Raw genomic sequence first — 22,510 nt, 5'->3', positions numbered from 1 at the left:
TTCCCTATTTTTCACTGAACTTGGAGGAAGAGATGCATGGGTATGGGCTTCCAAATCCCTCTATTCAACAGCTTTCTCCATTTAACATTCAGCACTGTTCCTCCTGGCAAAGTGCACAACCTCATTTCCCCAAATTCTATTCCATTTGCAAAAGGTTTGCTCATTTACTTAATCTGTCTATATCCCTGTGCAGATATTTCATGTCTTCTCACCACCTGCCTTCCCATCAACCATCTTTTCTGCAATCTTGGCAATAGTGCATTCACTTTACTTATCCAAGTAAATACTTGTAAATAATACATATTGTAAATACGTTTGGCCCCAGCACTGATCCCTGTGGCACACTACTAGTTACAAGTTGCTCTCCTGAACGTGCCCCTTATCCCAATTGTATCATTGGTTAGCCATTCCTCTATCCATGCCTCTTTGCTTATTATTTCATGTGATGTGAATATCATTGGGTCTGCCAACAACCCTTCCCAAATTGTCCTTGAAAATGTGGCGCTGAGCTGCCTCTTAAATTGCTTCACATTATGATTTGGTCTGCAATAATGTTCAGGAGCGAGTTCCAGGTTTTTGATCAATAACAAAGAAGCAATGCGATATATTTCACAGTTGGAATGCTGTGTTCACACTTACCTGCTCTTGGTAGTTGAGGTGATGGCTTGGAAGGTGCCATTGAAGAGCCACCAATTAATCAAGCCAGAATGATAGATTGTGGCCAGAGATTCTGCTTTCTGACTTTCATCATCAATCTACATTCTTTCCAGCCAAGATTTTAGTCTCAAACTGCCACACAATTACTCCTGTTACAGCTTCAATCAGCTATAATAATATGACCACCCTTGGGATGACTTTTCACACTTGAGTGCAAAATAAATACAGATAATTTTTTCCAGCTTTGATGGAACAAAAAAACAGCAAATTGATGGATAATTGCAGTTAGTGCAAACAAAGCTAGCGATCGATAAAGACTAACCCTGTTCACTTCAATGGCCAAATTACATTTTGAAAACCAAATACACACAGACAACATGTCAAAGTGGTTCCTAGGAGGAGAAATGGGACATTGAAGAGGAGTGAAATGATTGCTTTTGGTCACCGCCACCATTGTCCGAAAAACATATTGAAAGGATTCTTTATAGGTAGGCAAAAAGATGGAGTGGTATAACACTTCAGACACCGCAAAGTGTAAGACCACTTTCTAGTGGAAGAAAAAGACATTTCTTATTTCTAGAAGAACGGGGGAACAAATGGGAAATAAATCTGAATTGGTAACTCTTTCTTATTAAGGATGTTCCTTCACCACAGTCTTGACTTAGAGCATAAGTTCTTCATCAGGAATGAAGGTTGGTCCAACGGGGCTGAGAGATAATTGGGAAGAGGATGGGGATGGGGGGGGGGGGGGGGGGGGGAGGTAACTGTGAATGAAATAGGTCGATGGTGGTGCTGATTTATCATGAGAGGTAAGACAGGAGGGTGGAGCGAATAGGTGGGAAGCAAGATGAAAATGTAGGACTGCTCAAGAGGCTAATGCCGAGTTGGAAGGTTGGATCTGGGACAAGGCGCGTGGTGTGAGAGTGAGGGTGAGGGGAAATACGGAAACTGTAGTTGGTGGGTCCCAAGGCAGAAGATGAAGTATTCTTCCTACAAGCGTCAGGTAGCTAGAGCTTGGAGGGGGATGCGGCACAGGACTTGCATGCCCTTGACCGAGTGGGAGGGGAAGTTAAAGTATTCAGCCACAGGGCGATGGGGTCGTTTAGGTTTGGAGTCCTAGAGCTGTTCCCTGAAATGTTCTGCAAGTTGGCATCCAGTCTCCCCAATGTGTCAGAGCAATGGACATATAAATAAATCTTATAAACAAATTGGATAAATTTTAGCATGCCGGAGTATTTATCTTTAATGAAGATAACGAAAATATTAATAAAATTCGGTGACTGTTTGATACGGTTTGTCGGTCAGGCTCAACTCATCCCCTTCAAATGAGACAATGCTATTGATAGCGGTGAACTACTCTTTTTGCTGTAAAATCACAAGTTATTGATTTATTTTCACAACTTACTGGTATTCACACCTGCACATTCAATGTCAAACTCTGACATCAGAAATGAAATTACAGCATTAATTTTGACTTACAATATTTGAACAAACAAATTAATAGCACACAGTGAATACCAAGTCTGATAAATATGAAATCAAATTTGACCCAAAAAATATACAATCAAGATGGGAGATAATAAATGGGGGAAGTGCATAAGGTAAGAAATGCAGCATCAAAGAAGGTGCTCCTCCAGGGAGTGTATTTTACCAACTACAACTGCTAAATATAAACAAACACTCTGACATGATCCTCCGGTTTTAATGTGAACCAAAGCCCCATACAGTAGGTACCATTTAAATAAGTTAATAGATACAAGCCTTGAGCCAATCCAGCCTCCAGTTGGGCCCCCCTTTTGGAGCTCGGAGCTTCCTCCAGCTCCGGTGGGTTGTTGAGCTCCTGGGCTCCAGCTGCCACTGCCACTCCTCCACTGAAGAAGCTTTGGGAAGCAGATGCAAAGGTAAGATACAGAACAGAGCACCTTTGCCAAGGAAAGCAGCTTATGGAGACATTGAGCAATAGCATCACATGGTTTTGACCCATCGACCTCTGGGTTATGTGCCCAGCACACTCATGCTGCACTACTCTGCTTCGGTGCTCCGAGTCACCGGATTGTGGATCAGTTTAAATTCGATCCTCTATCTCTGATAACATCGCTGCACAAGGCAGTGAAGAAAGGTTTAGGCACACTAACCTTCATCAGTTAGGGAATTGAGTATAGATGTTGGCAAGATATAGTGTAGTTATACAGAACGTTGATAAGGCTGCACCTGGAGTATTGTGATCAGTTTTGGTCCCCTTGGTATCGTGTGATTTCTGACATCTTCAACTCTGGGTTAGTGTTGAACTTGATAGGATATTTTGTCCAACTCAGCATGTTTAAACAGTATCGCTCGGATGGAGTCATTTGAAACATTTGAGGAGGTGAGTTCAACAAGATTGAACTATTCAAAGTTACTTGGACTCTCTTTTAAACTTACATCAGGACCAGTAGTCAGAGACACATACAACATGGAAACAGACCCTTCGGTCCAACTTTTCCATGCTGACCTGATATCCTAAATTAACCTAGTCCCATTTGACAGCACCTGACCCATATACTCTGGAAGCTCATTTCATGTATGTGCCACCCTCTGCATGAAGAAGTTGTCCCTTTAATATATTTCGCCTGTCACCCTGAACCTGTACCCTCTATTTCTGGACTCCTCCAGCCCAGGGAAAATACCTTGTCTTTTACCCTGTCCATCCCTCTCATGAATTTAAACGTCTATTAGGTCACTCCTCTACCTCCGATGCTCCAGTGAAAACAGCCCCAGCCTATTCAGACTCTCCCTGTAGCTCAAACCCTCCAACCCCCAGCAACGTTCCGTAAATCTTTTCTCATAGAGAAGTCAACGTTTCAGTCCTGAAGAAGGGTTAATATCCAAAATGCTGACTACTCCACATCCTGATGCTGCCTGGCTTGCTGTGTTCTCTAGACCTCCTGCTTGCCTACTTCGGGTTGCAATAGGTAGTGGCTCAGTGGTTACCACTGCAGCCTAACTGTGCCACAGATCCAGGTTTGATTCCAGCCTTGAGTGTCTGTCTGTGAGGAGTTTGCATATTCTCCCAGTGTCTGCGTGTGTTTTCTCTGGGTGGTCGTGTCCAAAGACGTGCAGGTCTGAGGTTTGATGAAGGCCTTCCTGCACTTAGAGCAACTGAACACCCTCTCCCCCATGTGGACCCACCAGTGGGCCAGCAGGTCAGAAGGAAGAGCAAAGCCCTTCATGCACTCGGGGCAGAAGAACCGCCTCTCCTCGGTGTGGACCCACTGGTGTCTCAGCAGGTGGGAAGAACTGCTGAAAGCCATCTTGCACTCAGGGCTTGAGAACAGACGTCCGGGGTGCTGCACTCAGGGCAGCAGAAGGGCCTCTCCTCTCTGTGGACCCATTGGTGCTTCAGAACCCTTTCAAATTTCCCAATATCCTTCTGATAGGAGGGAGACCAGAATTGCACACAATATTCCAAATGTATTCCACAATATTCCAGTGTCCTGTCCAGCCACAACGAAACTTCCTAACTCCCATACTCAAGTTAGAGGATTGCGATAGTTTTTAAAACTCACAAAATAAAATAGGAAAAAAATGGAAGGACAAACCGAATTTTGAAGTCAACTTGGAAGCATCATTGAGAAATCGGCGGACTAGGTTTATTAGGTACCTGTTCTCCTTAAATACACGATATACATCTTTATCTTCTGCTCTTCGTAGTTCACAAAACCATGCTGAGTATCCTTGATCACATTATTCCTATCCAGATGTTCATAAATCCTATCCCTTACAATTTTCTCTAAGACTTTGCCCACAACAAAAGTGAGACTCACCGGCCTATAGTTACTAGGGTTATCTCTACTCCCCTTCTTGAACAAGGGAACCACCTTTGCTATCCTCCAGTCTTCTGGCACTATTCCTGTAGACAATGAGGTCATAAAAAATCAAGGCCAATGGCTCTGCAATCTCCTCCCTTGCTTCCCAGAGAATCCTAGGATTAATGCCATCAGGCCCAGGGGACTTATCTATTTTCACCCTTTCCAGAATTTCCAATACCTCTTCCCTACATACCTCAAAGCCATGAATTTTAATTGATTGTGACTCAATATTCACATCGGCAAGAATGTCCTGTTCCTGAGTGAATACTGATGAAAAATATTCATTCAGTGTTTCCCCAATCTCTTCTGCCTCCATGCGCAACTTCCCACTACTATCCTTGACTGGACCTATTCCTACCCGAGTCATTCTTTTATTCCTGACATACCTATAGAAAGCCTTTGGGTTTTCCCTAAACCTACCAACCAAGGACTTTTCATGTCCCCTCCTTTCTGCTCGTAGCTCTCTCTTTAGATCCTCCCTGGCTAACATAACTCTCAATCGCCCCAATTGAATTTCATGCCTCATCTTTACATAGGCCACCCTTTTCACTTTAACAAGGGATTCCAATTCATTATTAAACCACGGCTCCCTCACACGACCCTTTCCTCCCTGCCTGACTGGTACATACTTATCAAGAACATTCAATAGTTGCTCCTTGAACAAGCTCCACATATCGATTGTGCCCTTCCCTTAAAGACTACTTTTCCAAGCCACGCATCCTAAGTCATGCCTCATCGCATCATAATTTCCTTGCCCCCAGCTTTAACTGTTGCCCTGCAGTGCACATTTATCCTTCTTCATCACCAGAGTAAAAGTCACCGAATTGTGGTCACTGTCCCCAAAGTGCTCACCTACCTCCAATTCTAACACCTGGCCTGGTTCATTACCCAGAACCAAATCCAGTACGGCCTCACCTCTTGTTGGCATGTCAACATATTGTGTCAGGAAACCCTCCCGCACACATTGGACAAACACCGCCCCATTTAATGTACTCGAGCTATAGCTTTCCCAGTAAACATCTGGAAAGTCAAAGACTCCCATAACAACCACCCTATTACGTTCACTCTTCTCCTGAATCACCCTCGCAATCCTTTCTTCTACATCTCTAGGACTATTAGGCCTGTAGAAAACTCCTAACAGGGTGACCTCACCTTTCCTATTTCTAACCACAGCCCAAACTACCTCAGATGGCGAGTCTTCATCCATCGTCCTTTCCACCGCTGGAATACGATCCTTGACAAGCAATGCCACACCTCCCCCTCTTTTCCCCTCACCTCTGACCCTACTAAAACATTTAAACACTGGAACCTGCAACAACCAATTCTGTCCCTATTCTACCCATGTCTCCGTAATAGCCACAACATCGAACTCCCAGGTACCAACTCACGCTGCAAGTTCACCTACCTTATTTCGTATACTTCTCAAATTGAAGTATATACACTTCATGTCACATTCCTGTTTAGAGGCAACCTCCTGTGAAATTGATGCCATGTTCCTAACCTCCCTCCACTCAAGGTCCTGCACCCTAAAGCTACAGTCTCGGTTCCCATGTCCCGGCAGAGTTAGTTTAAACCCCACCTAAAACAGCACTAGCAAACGTCCCCCCAAAAGATACTGGTGCCCCTCAGGTTCAGGTGTAGACCCTCCTGTTTATAGAGGTCCCACCTTCCCCAGGAAGAATCCAAGTTATCCAGATACCGGAATCCCCCCTCCTGCACCATCCCTGTTGCCACGCTTTTAACTGTTCTCTCTCACTATTCCTTGACTCGCTATCAAGTGGCACGGGTAACAAACCAGAGACAACAACTCTGACTGTTCTAACTCTGCACTTCCAACCTGGCTCCCTGAAAGCCTGCCTAACATCCTCATCCTTCTTCCTACCTATGTCGTTGGTGCCAATGTGGACCACTTCGGACTGCTCCCCCACCCCCTGAAGGACCCGGAAAACACGATCAGAGACGTCGCTTACCCTTGCACCTGGGAGGCAACATACCAATCGTGAGACTCTCTCACCCCCACAACACCGCCTATCTGTGCCCCAAACTATCGAGTACCCAATAACTATTGCTCTGCTCTTCTCCACCCTTCCCTTCTGAGCAACAGGAACAGGCTCCGTGCCAGAGGCCTGAACCCCACTGCTTACCCCTGGTAAGTCCTCCCCCCAACAAGTATTCAAAAGGGTTACTTGTTCTTGAGGGGAACGACCGCAGGGGTTCTCTGCATTGCTGCTTTCTCCAAATCCTCCTCAGTGTCACCCGTCTGCCTGCAATCTTTGGAGTTGCAACTTTCCTGAAGCACCGATCTATGACCCCCTCTGCCTCCCAAATGATTCTAAGTTCATCCAACTCCAGCTCCAGTTCCTGAACACGGTCTTGGAGGAGCTGGAGATGGGTACACTTCCTGCAAGTGTAATCAGCAGGGACGACCATGGCATTCCTCACCTCAAACCTGTCGCAAGAGGAACATTACACTGTCTTCACTGCAATCCCTCCAAAAGTAACCTTCAAAAAAAAAAGGTCTGAAGAACAGAACAAGCAAAATGCAGCACTTACCTGCTTACCACAATGGGTCTTATTATTAGGTTAGAGGAGGAGGGCGGGAGGGAGGCACTACCCGTGTAGTGCCTCGGGTGACTCTCCTGCTCGCCTTTATTGGGAAAAAAAACCTACCCAGGTTAGCTTGCGCTACACCAGCTTCCGGGTCCGCTCCGCGCTTTTTTCCAATAAAGGCGCGCAGGTGAGTCCCGGAGATGTGACATGACTCTCCAGTCTCCCCAATGTTATAGACATCACATCTGGAGCAAGGGATACAAGAAAATTACATTGATGGATGTACCGGTGAAAGTCTTCTTTCTGCCGCAGCCCAGGTTCGATTCACGGGCAGCGAGGAAATTTTCAGCAGAGCTACCAAGCGGCGTCGATGTCTCCCTGGTGGTCTAGTGGTTAGGATTTGGCGCTTTCACCGCCGCGGCCCGGGTTCGATTCCCGGTCAGGGAAGCAGTTTTCAGCGGGTCAGAGGGCCCTCTATTCGTCTTAAACGCACTGCACAGTTGTTTATTGATCTTCGTCGTTCCTGTGTGCTGCAGTGTAAAATAGCATCCTGATGCAGATTTGCTTGCGTGCGTTGGGATGATTGCTTCTGCAGCTGCAAACGAGTGAACAATCTTCACTCTCTCGGCGGAGCAGATCAGGGCTGTTTGGCAGTGTCTGTTTGTAGACGCGGTTACCTTTGTTTAACAATTTAAATTTAATTTTTTTATGTATCCATTGCTCCCAATGCGATCTCTGTAACATTGGGGAGACTGGAGAGTCAACTCACATCTCTGGGACTCTCCTGCTCGCCTTTATTGGGAAAAAAAACCTACCCAGGTTAGCTTGCGCTACACCAGCTTCCGGGTCCGCTCCGCGCTTTTTTCCAATAAAGGCGCGCAGGTGAGTCCCGGAGATGTGACATGACTCTCCAGTCTCCCCAATGTTATAGACATCACATCTGGAGCAAGGGATACAAGAAAATTACATTGATGGATGTACCGGTGAAAGTCTTCTTTCTGCCGCAGCCCAGGTTCGATTCACGGGCAGCGAGGAAATTTTCAGCAGAGCTACCAAGCGGCGTCGATGTCTCCCTGGTGGTCTAGTGGTTAGGATTTGGCGCTTTCACCGCCGCGGCCCGGGTTCGATTCCCGGTCAGGGAAGCAGTTTTCAGCGGGTCAGAGGGCCCTCTATTCGTCTTAAACGCACTGCACAGTTGTTTATTGATCTTCGTCGTTCCTGTGTGCTGCAGTGTGAAATAGCATCCTGATGCAGATTTGCTTGCGTGCGTTGGGATGATTGCTTCTGCAGCTGCAAACGAGTGAACAATCTTCACTCTCTCGGCGGAGCAGATCAGGGCTGTTTGGCAGTGTCTGTTTGTAGACGCGGTTACCTTTGTTTAACAATTTAAATTTAATTTTTTTTATGTATCCATTGCTCCCGATGCGATCTCTGTAACATTGGGGAGACTGGAGAGTCAACTCACATCTCTGGGACTCTCCTGCTCGCCTTTATTGGGAAAAAAAAACCTACCCAGGTTAGCTTGCGCTACACCAGCTTCCGGGTCCGCTCCGCGCTTTTTTCCAATAAAGGCGCGCAGGTGAGTCCCGGAGATGTGACATGACTCTCCAGTCTCCCCAATGTTATAGACATCACATCTGGAGCAAGGGATACAAGAAAATTACATTGATGGATGTACCGGTGAAAGTCTTCTTTCTGCCGCAGCCCAGGTTCGATTCACGGGCAGCGAGGAAATTTTCAGCAGAGCTACCAAGCGGCGTCGATGTCTCCCTGGTGGTCTAGTGGTTAGGATTTGGCGCTTTCACCGCCGCGGCCCGGGTTCGATTCCCGGTCAGGGAAGCAGTTTTCAGCGGGTCAGAGGGCCCTCTATTCGTCTTAAACGCACTGCACAGTTGTTTATTGATCTTCGTCGTTCCTGTGTGCTGCAGTGTGAAATAGCATCCTGATGCAGATTTGCTTGCGTGCGTTGGGATGATTGCTTCTGCAGCTGCAAACGAGTGAACAATCTTCACTCTCTCGGCGGAGCAGATCAGGGCTGTTTGGCAGTGTCTGTTTGTAGACGCGGTTACCTTTGTTTAACAATTTAAATTTAATTTTTTTTATGTATCCATTGCTCCCGATGCGATCTCTGTAACATTGGGGAGACTGGAGAGTCAAGTCACATCTCTGGGACTCTCCTGCTCGCCTTTATTGGGAAAAAAAAACCTACCCAGGTTAGCTTGCGCTACACCAGCTTCCGGGTCCGCTCCGCGCTTTTTTCCAATAAAGGCGCGCAGGTGAGTCCCGGAGATGTGACATGACTCTCCAGTCTCCCCAATGTTATAGACATCACATCTGGAGCAAGGGATACAAGAAAATTACATTGATGGATGTACCGGTGAAAGTCTTCTTTCTGCCGCAGCCCAGGTTCGATTCACGGGCAGCGAGGAAATTTTCAGCAGAGCTACCAAGCGGCGTCGATGTCTCCCTGGTGGTCTAGTGGTTAGGATTTGGCGCTTTCACCGCCGCGGCCCGGGTTCGATTCCCGTCAGGGAAGCAGTTTTCAGCGGGTCAGAGGGCCCTCTATTCGTCTTAAACGCACTGCACAGTTGTTTATTGATCTTCGTCGTTCCTGTGTGCTGCAGTGTGAAATAGCATCCTGATGCAGATTTGCTTGCGTGCGTTGGGATGATTGCTTCTGCAGCTGCAAACGAGTGAACAATCTTCACTCTCTCGGCGGAGCAGATCAGGGCTGTTTGGCAGTGTCTGTTTGTAGACGCGGTTACCTTTGTTTAACAATTTAAATTTAATTTTTTTTATGTATCCATTGCTCCCGATGCGATCTCTGTAACATTGGGGAGACTGGAGAGTCAAGTCACATCTCTGGGACTCTCCTGCTCGCCTTTATTGGGAAAAAAAAACCTACCCAGGTTAGCTTGCGCTACACCAGCTTCCGGGTCCGCTCCGCGCTTTTTTCCAATAAAGGCGCGCAGGTGAGTCCCGGAGATGTGACATGACTCTCCAGTCTCCCCAATGTTATAGACATCACATCTGGAGCAAGGGATACAAGAAAATTACATTGATGGATGTACCGGTGAAAGTCTTCTTTCTGCCGCAGCCCAGGTTCGATTCACGGGCAGCGAGGAAATTTTCAGCAGAGCTACCAAGCGGCGTCGATGTCTCCCTGGTGGTCTAGTGGTTAGGATTTGGCGCTTTCACCGCCGCGGCCGGGTTCGATTCCCGGTCAGGGAAGCAGTTTTCAGCGGGTCAGAGGGCCCTCTATTCGTCTTAAACGCACTGCACAGTTGTTTATTGATCTTCGTCGTTCCTGTGTGCTGCAGTGTGAAATAGCATCCTGATGCAGATTTGCTTGCGTGCGTTGGGATGATTGCTTCTGCAGCTGCAAACGAGTGAACAATCTTCACTCTCTCGGCGGAGCAGATCAGGGCTGTTTGGCAGTGTCTGTTTGTAGACGCGGTTACCTTTGTTTAACAATTTAAATTTAATTTTTTTTATGTATCCATTGCTCCCGATGCGATCTCTGTAACATTGGGGAGACTGGAGAGTCAACTCACATCTCTGGGACTCTCCTGCTCGCCTTTATTGGGAAAAAAAACCTACCCAGGTTAGCTTGCGCTACACCAGCTTCCGGGTCCGCTCCGCGCTTTTTTCCAATAAAGGCGCGCAGGTGAGTCCCGGAGATGTGACATGACTCTCCAGTCTCCCCAATGTTATAGACATCACATCTGGAGCAAGGGATACAAGAAAATTACATTGATGGATGTACCGGTGAAAGTCTTCTTTCTGCCGCAGCCCAGGTTCGATTCACGGGCAGCGAGGAAATTTTCAGCAGAGCTACCAAGCGGCGTCGATGTCTCCCTGGTGGTCTAGTGGTTAGGATTTGGCGCTTTCACCGCCGCGGCCCGGGTTCGATTCCCGGTCAGGGAAGCAGTTTTCAGCGGGTCAGAGGGCCCTCTATTCGTCTTAAACGCACTGCACAGTTGTTTATTGATCTTCGTCGTTCCTGTGTGCTGCAGTGTGAAATAGCATCCTGATGCAGATTTGCTTGCGTGCGTTGGGATGATTGCTTCTGCAGCTGCAAACGAGTGAACAATCTTCACTCTCTCGGCGGAGCAGATCAGGGCTGTTTGGCAGTGTCTGTTTGTAGACGCGGTTACCTTTGTTTAACAATTTAAATTTAATTTTTTTTATGTATCCATTGCTCCCGATGCGATCTCTGTAACATTGGGGAGACTGGAGAGTCAAGTCACATCTCTGGGACTCTCCTGCTCGCCTTTATTGGGAAAAAAAAACCTACCCAGGTTAGCTTGCGCTACACCAGCTTCCGGGTCCGCTCCGCGCTTTTTTCCAATAAAGGCGCGCAGGTGAGTCCCGGAGATGTGACATGACTCTCCAGTCTCCCCAATGTTATAGACATCACATCTGGAGCAAGGGATACAAGAAAATTACATTGATGGATGTACCGGTGAAAGTCTTCTTTCTGCCGCAGCCCAGGTTCGATTCACGGGCAGCGAGGAAATTTTCAGCAGAGCTACCAAGCGGCGTCGATGTCTCCCTGGTGGTCTAGTGGTTAGGATTTGGCGCTTTCACCGCCGCGGCCGGGTTCGATTCCCGGTCAGGGAAGCAGTTTTCAGCGGGTCAGAGGGCCCTCTATTCGTCTTAAACGCACTGCACAGTTGTTTATTGATCTTCGTCGTTCCTGTGTGCTGCAGTGTGAAATAGCATCCTGATGCAGATTTGCTTGCGTGCGTTGGGATGATTGCTTCTGCAGCTGCAAACGAGTGAACAATCTTCACTCTCTCGGCGGAGCAGATCAGGGCTGTTTGGCAGTGTCTGTTTGTAGACGCGGTTACCTTTGTTTAACAATTTAAATTTAATTTTTTTTATGTATCCATTGCTCCCGATGCGATCTCTGTAACATTGGGGAGACTGGAGAGTCAAGTCACATCTCTGGGACTCTCCTGCTCGCCTTTATTGGGAAAAAAAAACCTACCCAGGTTAGCTTGCGCTACACCAGCTTCCGGGTCCGCTCCGCGCTTTTTTCCAATAAAGGCGCGCAGGTGAGTCCCGGAGATGTGACATGACTCTCCAGTCTCCCCAATGTTATAGACATCACATCTGGAGCAAGGGATACAAGAAAATTACATTGATGGATGTACCGGTGAAAGTCTTCTTTCTGCCGCAGCCCAGGTTCGATTCACGGGCAGCGAGGAAATTTTCAGCAGAGCTACCAAGCGGCGTCGATGTCTCCCTGGTGGTCTAGTGGTTAGGATTTGGCGCTTTCACCGCCGCGGCCCGGTTCGATTCCCGGTCAGGAAGCAGTTTTCAGCGGGTCAGAGGGCCCTCTATTCGTCTTAAACGCACTGCACAGTTGTTTATTGATCTTCGTCGTTCCTGTGTGCTGCAGTGTGAAATAGCATCCTGATGCAGATTTGCTTGCGTGCGTTGGGATGATTGCTTCTGCAGCTGCAAACGAGTGAACAATCTTCACTCTCTCGGCGGAGCAGATCAGGGCTGTTTGGCAGTGTCTGTTTGTAGACGCGGTTACCTTTGTTTAACAATTTAAATTTAATTTTTTTTATGTATCCATTGCTCCCGATGCGATCTCTGTAACATTGGGAGACTGGAGAGTCAAGTCACATCTCTGGGACTCTCCTGCTCGCCTTTATTGGAAAAAAAAACCTACCCAGGTTAGCTTGCGCTACACCAGCTTCCGGGTCCGCTCCGCGCTTTTTTCCAATAAAGGCGCGCAGGTGAGTCCCGGAGATGTGACATGACTCTCCAGTCTCCCCAATGTTATAGACATCACATCTGGAGCAAGGGATACAAGAAAATTACATTGATGGATGTACCGGTGAAAGTCTTCTTTCTGCCGCAGCCCAGGTTCGATTCACGGGCAGCGAGGAAATTTTCAGCAGAGCTACCAAGCGGCGTCGATGTCTCCCTGGTGGTCTAGTGGTTAGGATTTGGCGCTTTCACCGCCGCGGCCCGGTTCGATTCCCGGTCAGGGAAGCAGTTTTCAGCGGGTCAGAGGGCCCTCTATTCGTCTTAAACGCACTGCACAGTTGTTTATTGATCTTCGTCGTTCCTGTGTGCTGCAGTGTGAAATAGCATCCTGATGCAGATTTGCTTGCGTGCGTTGGGATGATTGCTTCTGCAGCTGCAAAACGAGTGAACAATCTTCACTCTCTCGGCGGAGCAGATCAGGGCTGTTTGGCAGTGTCTGTTTGTAGACGCGGTTACCTTTGTTTAACAATTTAAATTTAATTTTTTTTATGTATCCATTGCTCCCGATGCGATCTCTGTAACATTGGGGAGACTGGAGAGTCAAGTCACATCTCTGGGACTCTCCTGCTCGCCTTTATTGGAAAAAAAAACCTACCCAGGTTAGCTTGCGCTACACCAGCTTCCGGGTCCGCTCCGCGCTTTTTTCCAATAAAGGCGCGCAGGTGAGTCCCGGAGATGTGACATGACTCTCCAGTCTCCCCAATGTTATAGACATCACATCTGGAGCAAGGGATACAAGAAAATTACATTGATGGATGTACCGGTGAAAGTCTTCTTTCTGCCGCAGCCCAGGTTCGATTCACGGGCAGCGAGGAAATTTTCAGCAGAGCTACCAAGCGGCGTCGATGTCTCCCTGGTGGTCTAGTGGTTAGGATTTGGCGCTTTCACCGCCGCGGCCCGGGTTCGATTTCCGGTCAGGGAAGCAGTTTTCAGCGGGTCAGAGGGCCCTCTATTCGTCTTAAACGCACTGCACAGTTGTTTATTGATCTTCGTCGTTCCTGTGTGCTGCAGTGTGAAATAGCATCCTGATGCAGATTTGCTTGCGTGCGTTGGGATGATTGCTTCTGCAGCTGCAAACGAGTGAACAATCTTCACTCTCTCGGCGGAGCAGATCAGGGCTGTTTGGCAGTGTCTGTTTGTAGACGCGGTTACCTTTGTTTAACAATTTAAATTTAATTTTTTTTATGTATCCATTGCTCCCGATGCGATCTCTGTAACATTGGGAGACTGGAGAGTCAAGTCACATCTCTGGGACTCTCCTGCTCGCCTTTATTGGGAAAAAAAAACCTACCCAGGTTAGCTTGCGCTACACCAGCTTCCGGGTCCGCTCCGTGCTTTTTTCCAATAAAGGCGCGCAGGAGAGTCCCGGAGATGTGACTTGACTCTCTAGTCTCCCCAATGTTCTCGAGATTACATCAGGAGCAATGGATACTAAAAAAATTAAATTGTAACTGTTAAACAAACGTAACCGCGTCTACAAACAGACACTGCCAAATAGCCCTGACCTGCTCCGCCGAGAGAGTGAGCATTGCTCACTCATTTGTAGCTGCAGAAGCAATCATCACAACATATGCGAACAAATCTGCATCAGGACGCTATTTCAACGAACTACTTCACACTGCAGCACCCAGGAACGACGAAGATCAATCAATAATCTACTGTACAGCGTATTTTAGATGAATGGGTAGCACGCAGACAACTGCTTCTTTGTCCGGGAATCGAACCCGGGTCGCGGCGGTGGAAGTGCCAAATCCTAACCACTAGACCACCAGGGAGACATCGACCCCTTCTTGTAGCTCTGCTGAAAATTGCCTCGCTGCCCGGGGATTGAACCCGGGCTGCGGCAGGAAGAGGACTTTCACCGGTACATCCATCAATGTAATTTTTTTAGTATCCTTTGCTCCCGATGCGATCTCTATGACATTGAGGAGACTGGAGAGTCAAGTCACATCTCCGGGACTCGCTTGCGCGCCTTTCTTGGAAAAAAGCGCGGAGCGGACCCGGAAGCTGGTGTAGCGCAAGCTAACCTGGGTAGGTTTTCTTTCCTATAAAGGCGCGCAGGAGAGGAACCCCAGGCACTACATGGGTAGTGCCTCCCACCCGCCCTCCTCCTCTAACCTGATAGTAAGACCCGTTGTGGTAAGCAGGTAAGAGCTGCGTTTTGCTGGTTCTATTCTTTAGACCTAGCATTTTTCAAAAGTTACTTTTAGTGGGATGGTAGTGAAGGTAGTGTAATGTTCCTTTTGCGACATGTTTGAGGTGAGGGATGCCATGGTCTTCCCTGTTGATTACACTTGCAGGAAGAGCTCCTCCAAGACTGTGTTCGTGAACTGGAGCTGTAGTTGGAAGAACTTCGAATCATTCGGTAGGCAGAGGGGGTCATAGATCAGAACTTTAGGGAAGTAGTAATTTCAAAGATTGCAGACAGGTGGGTGACAGTGAGGGGAACTTGGAGAAAGCAGCCAGTGCTGCGACCCCCTGCGGTCGTTCCCCTCAAGAACAAGTACACCATTTTGGATACTTGTGTGTTGGAAGACTTACCAGGGGTAAGCAAAGGGGTTCAGGCCCCGGCACGGAGCCTGTTCCCTTTGCTCAGAAGGGAAGGTTGGAGAAGAGCAGAGCAATAATTATTGGGGACTCGATATTTTGTGGCACATATAGGCGGTTTTGTGGGGGCGAGAGAGACTCACGATTGGTATGTTGCCTCCCAGGTGCAAGGGTAAGTGACGTCTCTGATCGTGTTTTCCGAGTCCTTAAGGGGGTGGCGGAGCAGCCCGAAGTCATGGTCCACATTGGCACCAACGACATAGGTAGGAAGAAGGATGAGGATGTTAGGCAGGCTTTCAGGGAGCTAGGTTGGAAGCTCAGAGTTAGAACAAACAGAGTTGTTGTCTCTGGTTTGTTACCTGTGCCACGTGATGGTGAGTCGAGGAATAGTGAGAGAGAACAGTTAAATGCATGGCTACAGGGATGGTGCAGGAGGGGGGGATTCCGGTATCTGGATAACTGGGGTTCTTTCTGGGGAAGGTGGGACCTCTATAAACAGGATAGTCTACACCTGAACCTGAGGGGCACCAGTATCCTTGGGGGGATGTTTGCTAGGTATCTTTGGGGGAGGGGGTTTAAACTAACTCTGCAGGCGCATGGGAACCTAGACTGTAGATTTAGGGTGCAGGACCTTGAGTGTAGGGAGATTAGGAGCTTGGCATCAATCTTGAAGGAGGGTGCCTCTAAACAGCAATGTGACATTGAAGTATACTTCAATGCGAGAAGTATACGAAATAAGATAGGTGAACTTGCAGCGTGGGTTGGTACCTGGGATTTTGATGTTGTGGCTATTACTGCGACATGGGTAGAACAGGGACACGATTGGCTGTTGCAGGTTCCAGGGTTTAAATGCTTTAGTAGGGTCAGAGGTGGGGGTAAGAGAAGGGGAGGTGTGGCATTGCTTGTCAAGGATGGTATTACAGCGGTGGAAAGGACGATGGATGAACACTCGCCATCTGAGGTACGTTGGGCTGAAGTTAGAAATAGGAAAGGGGAGGACACCCTGTTTGGATTTTCTATAGGCCTCCTAATAGTCCTAGAGACGTAGAAGAAAGGATTGAGAGGGTGATTCAGGAGAAGAGGGAAAGTAATAGGGTGGTTGTTATGGGGGACTTTAACTTTCCAGATATTGACTGGGAAAGCCATAGCTCGAGTACGTTAGATGGGTCGGTGTTTATCTGTTGTGTGCAGGAGGGTTACCTGACACAATATGTTGACAGGCCAACAAGAGGTGAGGCCGTACTGGATTTGGTTCTGGGTAATGAATCAGGCCAGGTATTAGAATTGGAGGTAGGTGGGCACTTTGGGGACAGTAACCACAATTCGGTGATTTTTACTCTGGTGATGGAGAGGGATACGTGTGCACTGTAGGGCAAGAGTTATAGCTGGGGGGCAGGGAAATTATGATGCGGTGAGGCATGACTTAGGACGTGTGGCTTGGAAAAGTAGGCTTCAATGGAAGGGTGCAATCGATATGTGGAGCTTGTTCAAGGAGCAACTATGAGTGTCCTTGATAAGTATGTACCTGTCAGGCAGGGAGGAAAACGTCGTGTGAGGGAGCCGTGGTTTAATAATGAATTGGAATCCCTTGTTAAAGCGAAGAGGGCGGCCTATGTAAAGATGAGGCGTGAAGGTTCAATTGGGGCAATTGAGAGTTATAAAGTAGCCAGGGAGGATCTAAAGAGAGAGTTAAGAGCAGCAAGGAGGGGACATGAAAAGTCCTTGGTTGGTAGGATAAGGGACAACCCAAAGGCTTTCTATAGGTATGTCAGGAATAAAAGAATGACTCAGGTTGGAATAGGTCCAGTCAAGGATAGTAGTGGGAAGTTGCACATGGAGGCCGAAGAGATTGGGGAGACACTGAATGAATACTTTTCATCAGTATTCACTCAGGAACAGGACATTGTTGCCGATATGAATATTGAGTCACAATTAATTTTAATGGATGGCTTTGAGGTATGTAGGGAAGAGGTATTGGAAATTCTGGAAAGGGTGAAAATAGATAAGTCCCCTGGGCCTGATGGCATATATCCTAGCATTCTCTGGGAAGCAAGGGAGGAGATTGCAGACCCATTGGCCTTGATTTTTATAACCTCGTTGTCTACCGGAATAGTGCCAGAAGACTGGAGGATAGCAAAGGTGGTTCCCTTGTTCAAGAAGGGGAGTAGGGATAACACTAGTTCCTATAGCCGGTGAGTCTCACTTCTGTTGTGGGCAAAGTCTTAGAGAAAATTGTAAGGGATAGGATTTATGAACATCTGGATAGGAATAATGTGATCAAGGATAGTCAGCATGGTTTTGTGAAGGGCAGGTCTTGTCTCACAAACCTTATTGAATTCTTTGAGAAGGTGACTAAGGAGGTGGACGAGGGTAAAGCTGTAGATGTGGTGTATATGGAATTTAGTAAGGCGTTTGATAAGGTTCCCCATGGTTGGCTACTGCAAAAAATACGGAGGTATGGCATTGAGAGTGCGTTGGAGGTTTGTATTAGGAATTGGCTGGCTGGAAGAAGACAGAGTGTAATAGCTGATGGTAAAGGTTCATCTTGGAGTGCAGTTACTAGTGGTGTTCCGGAAGGATCTGTTTTGGGACCATTGCTGTTTGCCATTTTTATAAATGACCTGGAGGAGGGGCTAGAAGGTTGGGTGAGCAAGTTTGCGGATGATACGAATGTCAGTGGAGTTGTTGACAGTGAGGAAGGATGTGGCAGGTTACAATGAGATATAGTTAAGCTGCAGAGCTGGGCAGAAAGGTGGCAAATGGAGTTCAATTTTGGTTAAGAGTAACAAGAAGATGGATTACTGGGCTAATGGTTGGATACTTGGTAGTGTGGATGAGCAGAGGGATCTTGGTGGCCATGTACACAGATCTCTGAAAGTGCTGTGAAGAAGGCATATGGCGTACTAGCTTTTATTGGTAGAGAAATTGAGTTCCGGAGTCCTGAGGTCATGTTGCAGTTGTATAAGACACTGGTGCGGCCGCGTCTGGAGTATTGTGTGCAGTTTTGGTCGCCATACTATAGGAAGGGTGTGGAGGCACTGGAACGGGTGCAGAGGAGGTTTACCAGGATGTTACCTGGTATGGTAGGAAGATCGTATGAGGAAACGCTGAGGCACTTGGGGCTTTTTTCATTGGAGACAAGAAGGTTTAGGGGTGACTTGATAGAGGTGTACAAGATGATTAGGGGTTTAGATCGGGTTGGCAATGAGAACCTTTTTCCACCTAAGGAGTCAGCTATTACGAGGGGGCATAGCTTTAAATTAAGGGGTGGTAGGTATAGGACAGATGTTAGGGGTAGCTTCTTGACTCAGCGAGTCATGAGTTCATGGAATGCCCTGCCAGTAGCAGTGGTGGACTCTCCCTCTTTATGGGCATTTAAACGGTCATTGGATAGGCATATGGAGGATAGTAGGCTAGTGTAGGTTAGGTGGGCTTGGATCGGCGCAACATCGAGGGCCAAAGGGCCTGTACTGCGCTATAATTTTCTATGTTCTATGTTCTATTAAGCTGCATCAGGACATTATTTCAACGAGCCACGACACACTGCAGCACAGAGAAACTGTGAAGAGCAGAAGAAAAAGATGTATATAGTGTATTTAAGGAGAACAGGTACCTAATAAACCCAGTCCGCCGATTTCTCAAATATGCTTCCAAGTTGACTTCAAAAATTCGGTTTGTCCTTCCATTTTTTGCTATTTTATTTTGTGAGTTTTAAAAATTCCGCAATCCTCTGACTTGAGTATTGGAGTTGGTAAGTTACGTTGTGGCTGGACAGGGCACTGGAATATTGTGGAATACTTTTGGAATATTGTGTGCAATTCTGGTCTCCCTCCTATCAGAAGGATATTGTGAAATTTGAAAGGGTTCTGAAGCACCAATGAGTCCGCAGAGAGGAGAGGCCCTTCTGCTGCCGTGAGTGCGGGAAGGCCTTTAGTGATTCCTCTGCCATGCGGACGCAGCAATTGGTCCACACCCGGGACGGCTGTTCTCATGCCCTGAGTGCGAGATGGCTTTCAGCAGTTCTTCCCACCTGCCGAGACACCAGTGGGTCCACACCGAGGAGAGGCATTCTTCTGCCCCGAATGCAGGATGGGCTTTGCTCTTTCTTCTGACCTGCTGGCCCACTGGTGGGTCCACAGTGGGGAGAGGTTGCTCAGTTCCTCTAAGTGCAGGAAGGCCTTCATCAAACCTCAGACCTGCATTTGTTTGGACAGGACCACCGTGCGAAAACACATGCAGACACTGGGAGAATGTGCAAACTCCTCACTGGCTGGAATCAAACCTGGGTCCCTGGTGCTGTGAGGCTGCAGTGGTAACCACTGAGGCACTACATATTGCAACCTGAAGTAGGCAAGCAGGAGGTCGGGAGAATACAGCCAGCCAGGCAGCACCAAGATGTGGAGTAGTCAGCATTTTGGGTATTAACCCTTCTTCAGGACTGAAAAGTTGACTTCTCTATGAGAAACGATTTACGGAATGTTGCTGGGGGTTGGAGGGTTTGAGTTACAGGGAGAGTCTGAATAGGCTGGGGCTATTTTCACTGGAGCATCGGAGGTAGAGGAGTGACCTAATAGAGGTTACAAATTCATGAGAGGGATGGACAGGGTAAAAGACAAGGTATTTTCCCTGGGATGGAGGACCCCAAAACTAGAGGGCATAGGTTTAGGGTGAGAGGCGAAATATATTAAAGGGACAACTTCTTCATGCAGAGGGTGGTACATACATGAAATGAGCTGCCAGGGTATATGGGTCAGGTGCTGTCAAATGGGACTAGATTAATTTAGGATATCAGGTCAGCAAGGAAAAGTTGGACTGAAGGGTCTGTTTCCATGTTGTATGTGTCTCTGACTACTGGTCCTCATGTAAGTTTAAAAGAGAGTCCAAGTAACTTTGAATACTTCAATCTTGTTGAAATCACCTCCTCAAATGTTTCAAATGACTCCCTCCGAGCGATACTGTTTAAACATGCTGAGTTGAACAAAATATCCTATCAAGTTCAACACAAACCCAGAGTTGAAGATGTCAGAAGTCACACGATACCGAGGGGACCAAAATGATCACAATATTCCAGGTGCAGCCTCATCAACATTCTGTATAACTACACTATATCTTGCCAACATCTATACTCAATTCCCTAACTGATGAAGGTTAGTGTGCCTAAACCTTTCTTCACTGCTTGTGTAGCGATGTTATCAGAGATATAGGATCGACTTTAAACTGATCCACAATCCAGCGACTGGGAGCACTGAAGCAGAGTACTGCAGCATGAGTGTGCTGGGCACATAACCCAGAGGTCGATTGGTCAAAACCATATGATGCTATTGCTCAATGTCTCCAAAAGTTGCTTTCCTTTGCAAGGGTACTCTGTTCTGTATCTTGCCTTTGCATCTGCTTCCCAAAGCTTCTTCAGTAGAGGAGTGACAGTGGCAGCTGGAGCCCAGGAACTCACCAACCCCTGGACCTGGAGGAATCTCCGAGCTCCAAAGTGGGGGGTGCCCAACTGGAGGCTGGATTTGCTCAAGGCTTGTATCGATTAACTTATTTAAATGTAACCTACTGTATGGGGATTTGGTTCACCTTAAAACTGGAGGATCATGTCAGAATGTTTGTTTATATTTAGCAGTTGTAGTTGGTAAAATACACTCCCTGGAGGAACACCTTCTATGATGCTGCATTTCTTGCCTTCTGCCCTTCCCCCATTTCTTATCTCCCATCTTGATTGTATTTTTTTTGGGTCAAATTTGATTTCATATTTATCCGACTTGGTATTCACTGTGTGCTATTAATTTGTTTGTTTGAATATTCTAAGTCAAAATTAATGGTGTAATTTCATTTCTGATGTCAGAGTTTGACATTGAATGTGCAGTTGTGAATACCAGTAAGTTGTGAAAATAAATCAATAACTTGTGATTTTACAGCAAAAAGAGCAGTTCACCGCTATCAATGGCATTGTCTCATTTGAAGGGGATGAGTTGAGCCTGACCAACAATTTCAAACAGTCACCCAATTTTATTAATATTTTCGTTATCTTCATTGAAGATAACAACTCTGGCATGCTAAAATTTACACAATTTGTTTATAAGATTTATTTATATATCCATTGCTCTGCCACATTGGGGAGACTGGATGCCAACTTGCAGAACATTTCAGGGAACAGCTCTAGGACTCCAAACCTAAACGATCCCACCGCCCTGTGGCTGAATATTTTAACTTTCCCTCCCATTCCGTCAAGGGCATGCAAGTCCTGTGCCGCATCCCCTCAAAGCTCTAGCTACCTGACGTTTGTAGGAAGAACACTTCATCTTCCGCCTTGGGACCCACCAACTACATGGGATCAATGTCAATTTCACCAGTTTCCATATTTCCCCCCACCCTCACTCCCACACCACGCGCCTTGTCCCAGATCCAACTTTCCAACTCGGCATTGGCCTCTTGAGCTGTCTTACATTTTCATCTTGCTTCCTACCTATTCGGTCCACTCTCCTGTCTTACCTCTCATGATAAATCAGCACCTCCAAGGACCTATTTCATTCACAGTTACCTCCCCTCCATCCCCATCCCCTTCCCAATTATCTCTCAGCCCCGTTGGACCAACCTTCATTCCTGATGAAGAACTTATGCTGCAAACCAAGACTGTGGTGAAGGAGCATCCTTAATAAGAAAGAGTTCCCAATTCAGATTTATTCCCCATTTGTTCCCCCGTTCTTCTAGAAATAAGAAATGTCTTTTTCTTCCACTAGAAAGTGGTCTTACACTTTGCGGTGTCTGAAGTGTTATACAACTCCACTTTTTTGCCTACCTTTTAAGAATCCTTTCAACCTGTTTTTCGGACAATGGTGTCGGTTACCAAAAGTAATCATTTCACTCCTCTTCAATGCCCCATTTCTCCTCCTAGGAACCACTTTGACATGTTGTCTGAGTGTACTTGGTTTTCAAAATGTAATTTGGCCATTGAAGTGAACAGGCTTAGTCTTTATTGATCGCTAGCTTTGTTTGCACTAACTGTAATTATCCACTAATTTGCTGTTTTTTTGTTCCACCAAAGCTGGAAAAAATTATCTGTATTTATTTTGCACTCAGGTGTGAAAAATCATCCCAAGAATCGTCATATTATTATAGTT

General features: G+C 47.0%; 7 non-coding genes across 7 annotated transcripts; all 7 read left to right on the top strand.

Annotated features, from left to right (window-relative positions):
- Positions 1-7,430: 7,430 nt before the first annotated feature.
- trnae-uuc (transfer RNA glutamic acid (anticodon UUC)) lies at positions 7,431-7,502 on the top strand. The gene has a single exon. It is a non-coding gene; the product is annotated as a tRNA-Glu (tRNA).
- A 623-nt stretch (positions 7,503-8,125) lies between these two features.
- On the top strand, positions 8,126-8,197 carry trnae-uuc (transfer RNA glutamic acid (anticodon UUC)). The gene has a single exon. It is a non-coding gene; the product is annotated as a tRNA-Glu (tRNA).
- Positions 8,198-8,822: 625 nt separating this feature from the next.
- trnae-uuc (transfer RNA glutamic acid (anticodon UUC)) lies at positions 8,823-8,894 on the top strand. Its single transcript has one exon. It is a non-coding gene; the product is annotated as a tRNA-Glu (tRNA).
- A 1,321-nt stretch (positions 8,895-10,215) lies between these two features.
- On the top strand, positions 10,216-10,286 carry trnae-uuc (transfer RNA glutamic acid (anticodon UUC)). Its single transcript has one exon. It is a non-coding gene; the product is annotated as a tRNA-Glu (tRNA).
- A 624-nt stretch (positions 10,287-10,910) lies between these two features.
- On the top strand, positions 10,911-10,982 carry trnae-uuc (transfer RNA glutamic acid (anticodon UUC)). Its single transcript has one exon. It is a non-coding gene; the product is annotated as a tRNA-Glu (tRNA).
- A 625-nt stretch (positions 10,983-11,607) lies between these two features.
- On the top strand, positions 11,608-11,678 carry trnae-uuc (transfer RNA glutamic acid (anticodon UUC)). Its single transcript has one exon. It is a non-coding gene; the product is annotated as a tRNA-Glu (tRNA).
- A 2,014-nt stretch (positions 11,679-13,692) lies between these two features.
- On the top strand, positions 13,693-13,764 carry trnae-uuc (transfer RNA glutamic acid (anticodon UUC)). The gene has a single exon. It is a non-coding gene; the product is annotated as a tRNA-Glu (tRNA).
- The last annotated feature ends 8,746 nt before the right edge of the window (positions 13,765-22,510 follow it).

The sequence above is a fragment of the Hemiscyllium ocellatum genome (assembly GCF_020745735.1).
Source record: "Hemiscyllium ocellatum isolate sHemOce1 chromosome 27 unlocalized genomic scaffold, sHemOce1.pat.X.cur. SUPER_27_unloc_13, whole genome shotgun sequence".
NCBI classification, from domain to species: domain Eukaryota; kingdom Metazoa; phylum Chordata; class Chondrichthyes; order Orectolobiformes; family Hemiscylliidae; genus Hemiscyllium; species Hemiscyllium ocellatum.
Note: the sequence above shows the minus strand (reverse complement) of the source record. Positions and strands in the feature narration are given on the sequence as shown.